The sequence below is a fragment of the Equus caballus genome, chromosome X (assembly GCF_041296265.1).
Source record: "Equus caballus isolate H_3958 breed thoroughbred chromosome X, TB-T2T, whole genome shotgun sequence".
Classification (NCBI taxonomy): Eukaryota; Metazoa; Chordata; class Mammalia; order Perissodactyla; family Equidae; genus Equus; species Equus caballus.
The window spans coordinates 34,005,767-34,016,682 of NC_091715.1; positions in this window are offsets into that span (position 1 = coordinate 34,005,767).

Here is a 10,916-nt window from a genome sequence, read left to right on the forward strand (position 1 = left end):
AGAAAAATAGATAGAAAAATCATGGTGTATCCATATGAAGGAATACTTTTCAGAAAAACAAAAGGAATACTATTAAACAATAAAAAAGAAAAACCTATTTATACACACAACATAGATGACTCTCTGAGACGTTGTGATGAGTAATAGAAGTCAGCCATATTATGATTCCATTCATATGAAATTCTAGAATAAGTAAAACTGATCTAGAGTGACAGAAAGCAGGCCAATGGTTGTCTGGGGCCAGGGAGGAAGGTAGGCATTGACTGAAAAGATGAACAAGGGAGCTTATGGAAGGGATAGAAATATTCTATATCAGCGGTTGGCCAACCACACTCCCACGGGCCAAATCTGGCCTGCAGTCTATTTTGTACAGTCAGCTGGGAATGCCTTTTCCATTTTCCTTAAATGATTGAAAAAGCTCAAAAGAAACTTTATACAGAATTCATATTTCAGTGTCCATCAATAAACTGCTATTGGGATACAGAATACAATACAGCTGATTCTGTGTCCCAATACACCCACGCTTGTTCGTTTATGTACTGCCTATGGCTACTCTCATGCTATAACAGCAGGGTTGGGAAGTTGCAAGAGAGACCATACGGCCCACATACCTAACTATTTACTATCTGACCCTTTACAGAAAAAATGTGCTGAGCCCTGAGCTAAGCCACAAAATGCCATGCAGTTTCCACCTTGCTCACTGGCATACTCTCTCGGAGTCCTGAGCTGCCATGTAAGAAGTCTGACCACGCTGAAGCTACCCTGCTGTGGGCACCCGGGCCACAAGGGGAAACAAATGTAGGCATTCTGGCAGACAATACCGGCTGAGTCTAGACTTCAAACTATCTCATCCCAGGCACCAGATATATACATGAAAAGCATCCAAGTGATTCTCTTTGCCAGCTGTTGAAGTCATCCGCAGACATTTCAGGCTCCCAGCTGAGGCTCCAGGCATCATAGAGCAGACACAAGCCAACCCCACTGTGTCCTTTGTGCCTTCCTGATCCAACTATCATAAAATACTAGTTTTACACCACTAAGTTTGAGGTAGTTTGTTATATAGCAATGCATCACCAAAATAGATAATACCTACACCAATAAGAAAAGGATGGATAATCATGAATCTGGTTTTAATGCAGACAGACACATACACACACACACACACACACGCACACACTCACTCAAGCAAGAAACCAACCAGTAAATTTTGTTAGAGATTTCCCCCTTCAGGTTATTACCTCTTAGAGAATGAACTTTCCACAAAATTCCAGCACATAGCATCAGAAATATTCCAGGCTCTGGAGGGCCGCCACTGTGAGTCATCGTGACGCAGTCTGGGGAGAACTGGCAGAGATTGCCTTTTATTTTTATGAAAAAGAATATGTTTATTTCAGAACTGCAGGATTGGTGTACAACTTGAAAATAAATGCTGGTCACTGTATGAACAGAATAAAGGAGGAAAATTATGGGTATCTCAAAATGCATTGAAAGCATTTAGTATAATAGCCATTCACGATAAAAATTCTTAGAAAGCTCCAAATAGAAATGGGCTTCCTTAAAGTAACACCTACTAAAACCCTACAGCAAACATCACACACAACGAGAAACTATTGCAGGTTTGGAAATTGAAACAAGACAACGATGTCCACTCCTGCTGTTTAATCACCATTGTAATGTAGCCAGGACAATAAGGCCAAAAAAAATAAATGAGAAAGCAGTATGTCTAGCAAGGAAGAAATCAAACCGTCACTATTTGTTAGCAGCATGATTGTGTATGTGGAAGGTCAGCAAGGTGCAGCATAAAGTGTCAAAACACGAAGTCAGTTGCATTTTTATATGCCATCAAAAAATAATTTTTTTTTGGAGGGGCCGGCCCCGTGGCTGAGTGGTTAAGTTCCGTTGCTCTGCTTTGGTGGCCCAGCGTTTCGCCAGTTAGAATCCTGGGCGCGGACACGGCACTGCTCATAAGGTCATGCTGAGGCGGCATCCCACATGCCACAACTAGAAGGACCCACAACTAAAAATACACAACTATGTACTGGGGGCTTTGGGAGAAAAAGGAAAAAGAAAATCTTTAAAAATAATAATAATAATAATTAGGAAATGAAACTTAAAAGAAACTATATTAGCATCAAAAACACAAAATACCTAAATCTACCATAGTTGCACAAGGACTCTACAGCGAAAGCTATAAAATACCATTAATATTATTAATAGAAAGGCAAGGAAACCCAGATGGGAAGACAATATTGCGAAGATAGCAATTCTCCACAAATCCGCCAAACGTAAGCATCTATATATTGGGTCTATAAGGGCAGATTGGCTAGCTTATTCTTTTTTCCTAATAGCAATTTTAATATTTAAAGCTACCAGTGCCATTATTGAAAATATTAAGATGCTTTCATGTTGAAATGATTAAAATGACATTGGGAATAATGAATGACGTATAAAGCAAATAGCCCCCAACACTTTTTTCTTTTTTAAAAGTAGGAAAATTATAAATTATAATGGAAAGTCTTCAGAGGCATTCTTCTGGGAGACTCAGGATGGAGAAGCAGAAATACAGGGCCAGCAGGTCCTAGGAGGTGATCTATTACAAGACTTGGAGGCTCACCACCTACCTAGAAGGCTACAGAACTCTCGCCCCAGTAAAATGACCGGGAAGTTGAACTACGCTGGAACTCAGGATTCGTTTTCTTCCTGATTGTTCAAAGACTAAAGATGCCTGTGAAAATAGATCTTTATATTCTGGCAGGGAGAGTTTGCCAAGGTTGTCTGATTTTGAACCCAAATATTGCTTAAGCATTTAGGGCACAGTTCCCAATGTAGTGAGTTTTCTTCTCCCCCTTGCCAAAGTTGCATCAGGCCCTTTCAAAGCCATCTTGACTCCATTTTTCCAGCAGTATAGGTCACACACAGAGAGGTGCTTTGGTATGCAAAAGTATGCATACCAAAAAAGAACGCAAAGGTATCCTCCTGCTCCAGGAGGGAGCCCCGATGGTGCTGAAGGTTAGCCGAGCCCCAGCCTTGGCAGGGGGCTCCTTCCAGTGTGATGCTGGTCGACCTGCTGGCCTGTAGAAGAGCCTTCCTTAAGTACCAGTATAAACAGCTCACAACCCACCACGACTCCCAAGGCAAAGCTCCATGGAAGAGCTCAACAGGTTCCCCTCCCTGTCCCCACCCACAATGCACCCCAAAGCAGTAGCAAGGACTTGGGCAAAAAGGGTCCAGGTTAGCTCTGGAATAACCCTGGCGTAGAAGTGGAGATACGTCCACTCGCTCCCCCCACCACATCCCCATCAGCCTCTCATTTGCCACCAGAATAGCATTTTTCCTGCCGTCCTGTGGGTTGCTTAAACATTTTTTAGAATTCCATTTTGATTTATCCATAGTGTTCTTTGGGTGTATCTCTTTGTATAGCATTTTTAGTGGTGGTTCTAAGTATTAAATCGTATATACATAATTTATCAGTCTGCTGGTGTCAGTATTTTACCAGTTCAAGTAAAGTGTAGAAACCTTACTTCTTTTTACTACTCTTTACGCCCCCCCATTTATAACAGCATTGTCTTAAATATTTCCTCTACATACATTGAGAACTGCATAAACTAGTGTTATAATTTTCGCTTCAACCATCAAACATAATTTAGAAAACTCAAGAAGAAAATGAAAGTCTATTGTATTTACCCATATTTTTGCTCTGTCATCTTTTCTTCCTTTCTGTTGGGCCAAGATTTATTATTTTATCATTTTCTTTCCATTTAGAGAACTTCTTTTAGCCATTCAAAAGGATAGGTCTGCCGGCAAGAAATTCTCTTAGTTTTTGTCATCAGAGAATGTCTTGATTTCCCCTTCATTCCTGAATGATATTTTTGCTAACTATACAATTCTGCATTGAAAGTTTTTTTTTTTGACGAAGATCAGCCCTGAGCTAACTACTGCCAATCTTCCTCTTTTTGCTGAGGAAGGCTGGACCTGAGCTAACATCCGTGCCCATCTTCCTCCACTTTATATGTGGGACACCTACCACAGCATGGCTTGCCAAGCCGTGCCATGTCCACACCCAGGATCCAAACTGGCGAACCCCGGGCTGCCAAAGCGGAACATGCGCACTTAACCAATACGCCACCAGGCCAGCCCTCAAAGTTCTTTTCTTTGAGCACTTGAAAAATGTGCCATTTCCTTCTGGCCTCCATGGTTTCTGATGAGAAGAAATCTACCATCATTCAAATTGTTTTTCCCCTATAGGTAGTGTCATTTCTGTCCGGCTGCTTTGAAGACTTTTTCTTTGTCTTAATTTTCAGAAGTTTGGCTATGCTGAGCCTTGGCATGGATCTCTTTAGGTTTTTCCTATTTGGGGTTTGAATCTTCTTGAATCTGTAGGTTTATGCCTTTTGCCGTATTTTGGAAATTTTTAGCCATTATTTCTTTGAATACTGTTTCAGTTCCACCTTCTTACTCCTCTCCTTCTGAGACACCTGTGATCCAAACATTAGTTTTTTTGTTATAGTCTTGCATGTCTCTGAAGCGCTGTTCGTTTTTTTTCAGTTTATTTGCTCTCTGTTGTTCGGATTGGGTAATTTCTATTCTATCCTCAGATCCTCGGCTTCTGTCCTCTGTCCTCCGTATTCTGCTGTTGAGACTGCATTGATGTTTTTATTTCGGTTATTGCAATTTTTAGTTCTCAAATTTCCTTTTGTTTCTTCCTTATATCTTGGATTTCTCTGCTGAGGCTTTTTTTCTTTCCAGCATGTTTGTAATTGTTCCTTGAAGCACTTTTATGACAGCTGCTTTAAAATCCTTGTCAGATAATTCGAACAGTTCTGTCATGTTAGTTGTCTTTTCTCATTCAAATTGAGATCTTTCTGGTTCTTGGCATGACAAGTGATTCTTGATTGAATCCGGGACATATGGGACATGATGTTGTAAGATGACAAATATTAACTTAAATCTTGTGTTTTACCAAACCACCTCTGAAGTTGCTCAGGTGGGGGAAATGAGGACGCTGCTCTGCTATAGCCAGACGGAGGTGAAAGTCCGAGTTCTCCACTCAGCCTTTGTTGACGTGTGTGGGGGTGAGTTCCTCCTCACTGCTGAGCAGTGGGGGAGGTCAGGCTCCCCATAGGGCCCCACCGATGCCACCCTGGCTGGGAGGGTTAAAGGTGCTTCTTTACTGCCTTCTCTGACGCTGTGGTGGGGAGTGGCCTCATAACCACTGAGCCATGGTGAAAGTCCTGTTCCTCTGCTGGGTCTCCTCTGACACCGCCCGAGAGAGGAGATAGGGGGCCTGCTTGGGGTAGAAGTCCAGGCTCCCCATGTGATTTCCGCTGGCACTAAGGGGTGGAAGACTCCTTGTTACCCAGCAGGGATGTAAGGCCTGCCTGCCCACTCAGCCTCTCTTGATCCCACCTGAGGGCGGTGGGGCCACCTCCTGCCAGTCTGGCAAGGGTGGAAGTCTAGGTTCTCCACTTGGCCTTTGCTGGCAGAATGGGGCCACAGGTTTTTTTCTGTGGTATTTGGCTGGAGTAGAGCAATTATTGTCTAGAAGTTTTCTGTCCTGCTAGGCTATCCTTTTCCTGGTCTTTTGGCTAGGAAGAGCAGGCTTTTCCTGGAACTCTTTTTTTGGTCTGTGCCTGTTGATGTTTCTGGGTTGCTGGCCTCTCCAGCACTCAGTCAGGGAGACGTGAGACAAAAAGAAAACTCTGGGGATTTACCATCTTGTTGTTGCTTGGGTCCTGAGGCCCCTAACTGGTCTGCCTTTTTCTCTCCACCTTTCAGAGTCTGCTTATGCTTATTTTCCATATAAAAGCTAGGGAAAAGTATATTTACTCCATCTTCCCGGAAGCAGAAGTCCCAAAGGTTGTCTTTTGATATTTAGGCAGAGCCGGGACAGTATTGCTCCATTGCTCTGTACTGGGGCTTGCTGGGCCTCTTCTGTTGTAGGAGAATCCACGTGTGAATGAGAAGGAGTCTTAGAAAATGAATTATTGGATTTAAAAACAAATCTTGAAAAGATAAGTCACTGCCACAATTTTTCTGTCTCACTGCTCTCAAGATTATGTAAGACAACACAGATCCACTGGTTTGGGGGAGTGCTGAACCCAAGCTGGGGGGCTCTTTGCATGTTTTTATTGAGGTATAATTGATACACAAAAATCTGCACATGTTTAAAATGCACAATTTGAAAACTATATATACAGTTTTATATATAATATAAATATATAAGTAGTTTTATATTAATTAATTATGTATATATCCATGAAATCATCACCACAATCAATATAGTGAACATATCTTTCACCCTCAAAATTTTCCTGGTGCTCCTTTGTAATTCCTCCTTCCAGCTCCTCCCCACCTCACCCTGCCCCTGGCAACTGCTGATCTGCCTTCAGTCACTATAGGTTATTTTGCATTTTTTAGAATTTTATATAGATGGAATCATACCTTCTTCTCTGGCTTCTTTCACACAGCATAATTAGTTTGTGACTCATCCATGTTGTTGCATGTGTCAATACTTCATCCCTTTTATTGTTGAGTAGTATTCCATTGTATGGATACACCACAACTTGTTTGTCTATTCACCGGATGATGGACATCTGGGTTGTTTCCAATTTTTGGCTATTAGAGATAAAGCTGCTGTGAACACTCACATACAAGTCTTCGTATGGCTATATGCTTTCTTTTCTCTTGGGTAAATACATAGGAATAAAATAGCTAGATCATAAGGTAGGTGTATGTTTAACTTTTTAAAAACTGCCACATATTTTACAAAGTGGTTGCACCATTTTACATTTCCACCAGCAGTGTAGGAGAGTTCCAGTTCATCTGCATGCTTGCCAAAACTTGGTATAGTCAGTCTTTTTGATTTTTGCCATTCTACTAGGTATGTAGTGATATCGCATGGTTTTCATTTGCATTCCCCTAATGACAGTAATGATATTGAGCATCTTCTCAAGTGCTTTTTTGCCATCTGTATACCTTTTTTGGTGAAGTGTCTGTTCAAATTATTTGCCCTTATTTTCTAGTTTGTTTGTTTCCTTATTATTGAGTTTTAAGAGTTCTTTACATATCTTGGACACAAATTCCTTATAAAATATATGCTGTGAATTAAAAGTAGAATTACCGTGTGATCCAGCAATTTCACTTCTGGATATCAACCCCAAAACATTGAAAGCAGGAACTCAAAGAGATATTTGTATACCTATGTTCATAGCAGCATTATTCACAACAACCAAAAGGTGAAAGCAACCCATTGCTTTCCATTGATGGATAAATGGATAAATAAAATGTGGTCTATCCATAAAATGGAATGTTAGTCCACCTTAAAAGGGAAGGAAATTCTGATACATGCTACAACATGGATGAATCTTGAGGATATTATGCTAAGTGAAATAAGCCAGTCACAAAAAGACAAATACTATATGATTCCACTCATACGAGGTACCTAGAGTAGTCAAATTCACAGAGACAGAAAGTAGAATGGTGATTGCCGAGGGCGGTGGGGCAGGGAGAACAGAGAGTTGTTTAATGGGTATAGAGTTTCAGTTTTGCAAAATGAAAAGAGTTCTGGAGGTTGGTTTTACAACTATTTGAATGTACTTAACACTATTAAACTGTACACTTAAAAATGATTAAGATGGTAAATTTTGTTATGTGAATTTTGTCACAATTAAAAAATTTAGGGGCCAGCCCCATGGCATAGTGGTTAAGTTCAGCGTGCTCTGCTTCAGTGGCCCAGGTTCACGGGTTTGGATCCTGAGCGCAGACCTACACCACTTTTCAGCCATGCTGTGGTGGCAACCCACATATAAAGTGGAGGAAGATTGGCACAGATGTTAGCTCAGGGCTAATCTTCCTCAGAAAAAAAAAATTTCAATATGAATGTTTTATAAATATTTTTTTCCAGTCTGTGGCTTGTCTTTTCATTTTCTTATATCTTTCAAAGGACAAGTTTTTAATTTTGATGAAGTCCAATTTATCATTTGGGGAGGGATTATGCTTTTGGTATTGTAACTAAGAGATCTTTGCCTAACCTCAGTTCATATTTTCCTGCCTCTTTGCATGCCTAGTAATCTTTGATTCAATGCCAGACATTGTGAATTTTACCTTGTTGGGTGCTGGATATTTTTGTATTCCTATAAATATTCTTAAGCTTTGTTCTGAGATGCAGTTCATCTACCTGGACATAGTTTTATCCTTTTGGATCTTGCTGTCATGATTTGTTAGGTGTAAAGATGATTTGTTAGGTGGGTCTGGAGCAATTATCAGTTGAGGGCTAATTATTCCCCATCACTGAGGTAAGACCCTCCTGAGTACTTGAGTATCTCATAGGCAGCATATTTGTTGTTAGTGCCATCAAGTCAATTCTGACTCCTAGTGACCCTGTGTGCAGCAGAGCGGAACCCTGCCTGGTCTTTTTGCACCATCTTCTCACTTTCTGGGGCTCTATCAGACAATGCTCTGCTGCTGTTCATGGGGTTTTCATGGCCCATTTTTTCAGAAGTGGGTGGCCAGGTGCTTTTTCCTAGTCTGTCTTAGTCTGGAAGCTCTGCTGAAACCTGTCCACCATGGGTGACCCTGCTGGCATTTGAAATACTTGTGGCATAGTTTTCAGCATCACAGTAACACACAGCCACCACAGTATGACAACTGACAGATGGGTGGTGTGGTTCCTTGCCCGGGAAGTAAACCTGGGATGCAGTGTTCACAGCACCAAATCTTAACCACTAGACCACCAGGGCTGGTCATAGGCAACATATAGTTGCCTTTTAATTGAGATATTTTAAATCATTTACATGTAATATAATTTTTTATATGGTTAGGTTTGAGCCCAACATCTCAGAGTTGTCCCATCTGCTTTTTGTTCCCTTTTTCCTCTTTTTCTGATTATTTCTTTTGGTCTTAATTGAGTATTTTGTATGATTCCATTTTATCACCCTTGTTGGCTAATAGTAAAAGAGGAAGTCAAAGATTCAAAGCATAAGAAGAATTGATTGTGTTGTTATTGCCTTAAAGATGGAGGGGGCCATGTGTCAAGGAATATGGGCAGCTTCCAGGAGCCGAGAGTGGCCCCCACTGGACAGCTAGCAAGGAAACGCAGGCCTTAGTTCAACAAGCACAAGCAACTGAAGGCTGTCAATGATAAGAATTAACTTAGAAGTGGATTTTTCCCCAGAACTGCCAGACAAGAACTCTGCCTGGCCAACAACTTGATTTCAGCCTGTGACACCTTGAGCAGAGAACCTAGCCATGCTGTGCCTGACTTCTGACTTACAGGACTATGAGCTAATAAATGTGTGTTGTTTTAAGTTGCCAAATTTGTGGTAATTTGTTACGCAGCAAAAGAAAATAACTACATATTTTTTTAAATTTAGTCATTGTCTTAGGGTTTATAGTACACATATTTAACTTATCAGGCTACCTTTAAGTGACATCATATGACTTCACTTATATTATAAGAACCTTACAATAGTATACTTTCATTTGTCTCCTCTGGTCCTTTATGCTTTTGTTGCCATGCACTTAACTTTTATATATGTTATAAACCCCGTAATACACTGGGATTATTATTTTTTTTTTTTTTTCCTTTTTCTCCCCAAAGCCCCCCGGTACATAGTTGTGTATTCTTCGTTGTGGGTTCCTCTAGTTGTGGCATGTGGGACGCTGCCTCAGCGTGGCCTGACAAGCAGTGCCATGTCCGCGCCCAGGATTCGAACAGACGAAACACTGGGCCGCCTGCAGCGGAGCGCGCGAACTTAACCACTCGGCCACCGGGCCAGCCCCCACTGGGATTATTTTTGATTAAACAGTCAGTTATCCTTTAAAAAGATTTACATAATAAGAAAAAAGTCTTATATGTTTCCTCATTTAGTTAACCTGTTCTGGTGCTCTCATTCCTCTGTGTAGCTCCACGTTGCCACCTGGCATCACTTTCCTTCTGCCCGAAGGACTTCCTTTAACATTTCTTGCATTGCACGTGTGCTGGTGATGAATTCTTTCGGCTTTCATATGTCGGGGGGAAAGTGACTTTATATTGCTTTACTTTCTGAAAGATATTTTTCCCAGGTATAAAATTCTAGTTTTCTTCTTGTTTCCTGTGTTTGTTGAGTTTCCAGGATCTGTGGGTTTACAATTTTCTTGAAGTTTGGAATGTTTTGACCATTATTTCTTCAAATTTTTTTATGTCCTTCCTCCCTTTCAGGGGCTCCAGTTATCATGCACCAGACCACTGTAAGTTGTCAACATCTCACTGATGCTCTTTGAATTTTTTAAAATTCCTTTTTCTCTCTGTGTTTAATTTTGGATCGTTTCAATTACTATGTCTTCAAATTCACTAATTTCTTTCTTCTCCCAAATCATAAAGGGCACCTACAAAAGAACTTACAGCTAACATTATAGTTAATGGTGAAATATTGAACATTTTCTCCTTAAAATCAGGAACAGGGTAAGAATGCCATTTTCACCAGTTCTATTCAACATCATACTAGCATCCCGACCCAGTGCAACAAGGCAAGAAAAATAAAAGGCATACAAACCAGAAAGGAAACAGTAAAACTATGTCTATTTGCAGATGACATGATTGTTTATTTAGAAAACCCTAAGGAATACACACAACCACTACCTAATTTTTCAAAGTCACAGGATACAAAGTTAATTTTTAAAAACTTAATTGTATTTTTATATGCTACTAGCAACCAATTGCAAAATAAAATTAAAAGTGAATTTCATGTATAATAACATCAAAAAGCATGAAATACTTAGGAATAAATTTTTTTTTTTTTAGATTGGCACCTGAGCTAACAACTGTTGCCAATCTTCTTTTTTTTTCCTGCTTTTTCTCCTCAAATCCACCCAGTACATAGTTGCGTATTTTCAGTTGTGGGTCCTTCTAGTTGTGGCACGTGGGATGCCACCTCAGC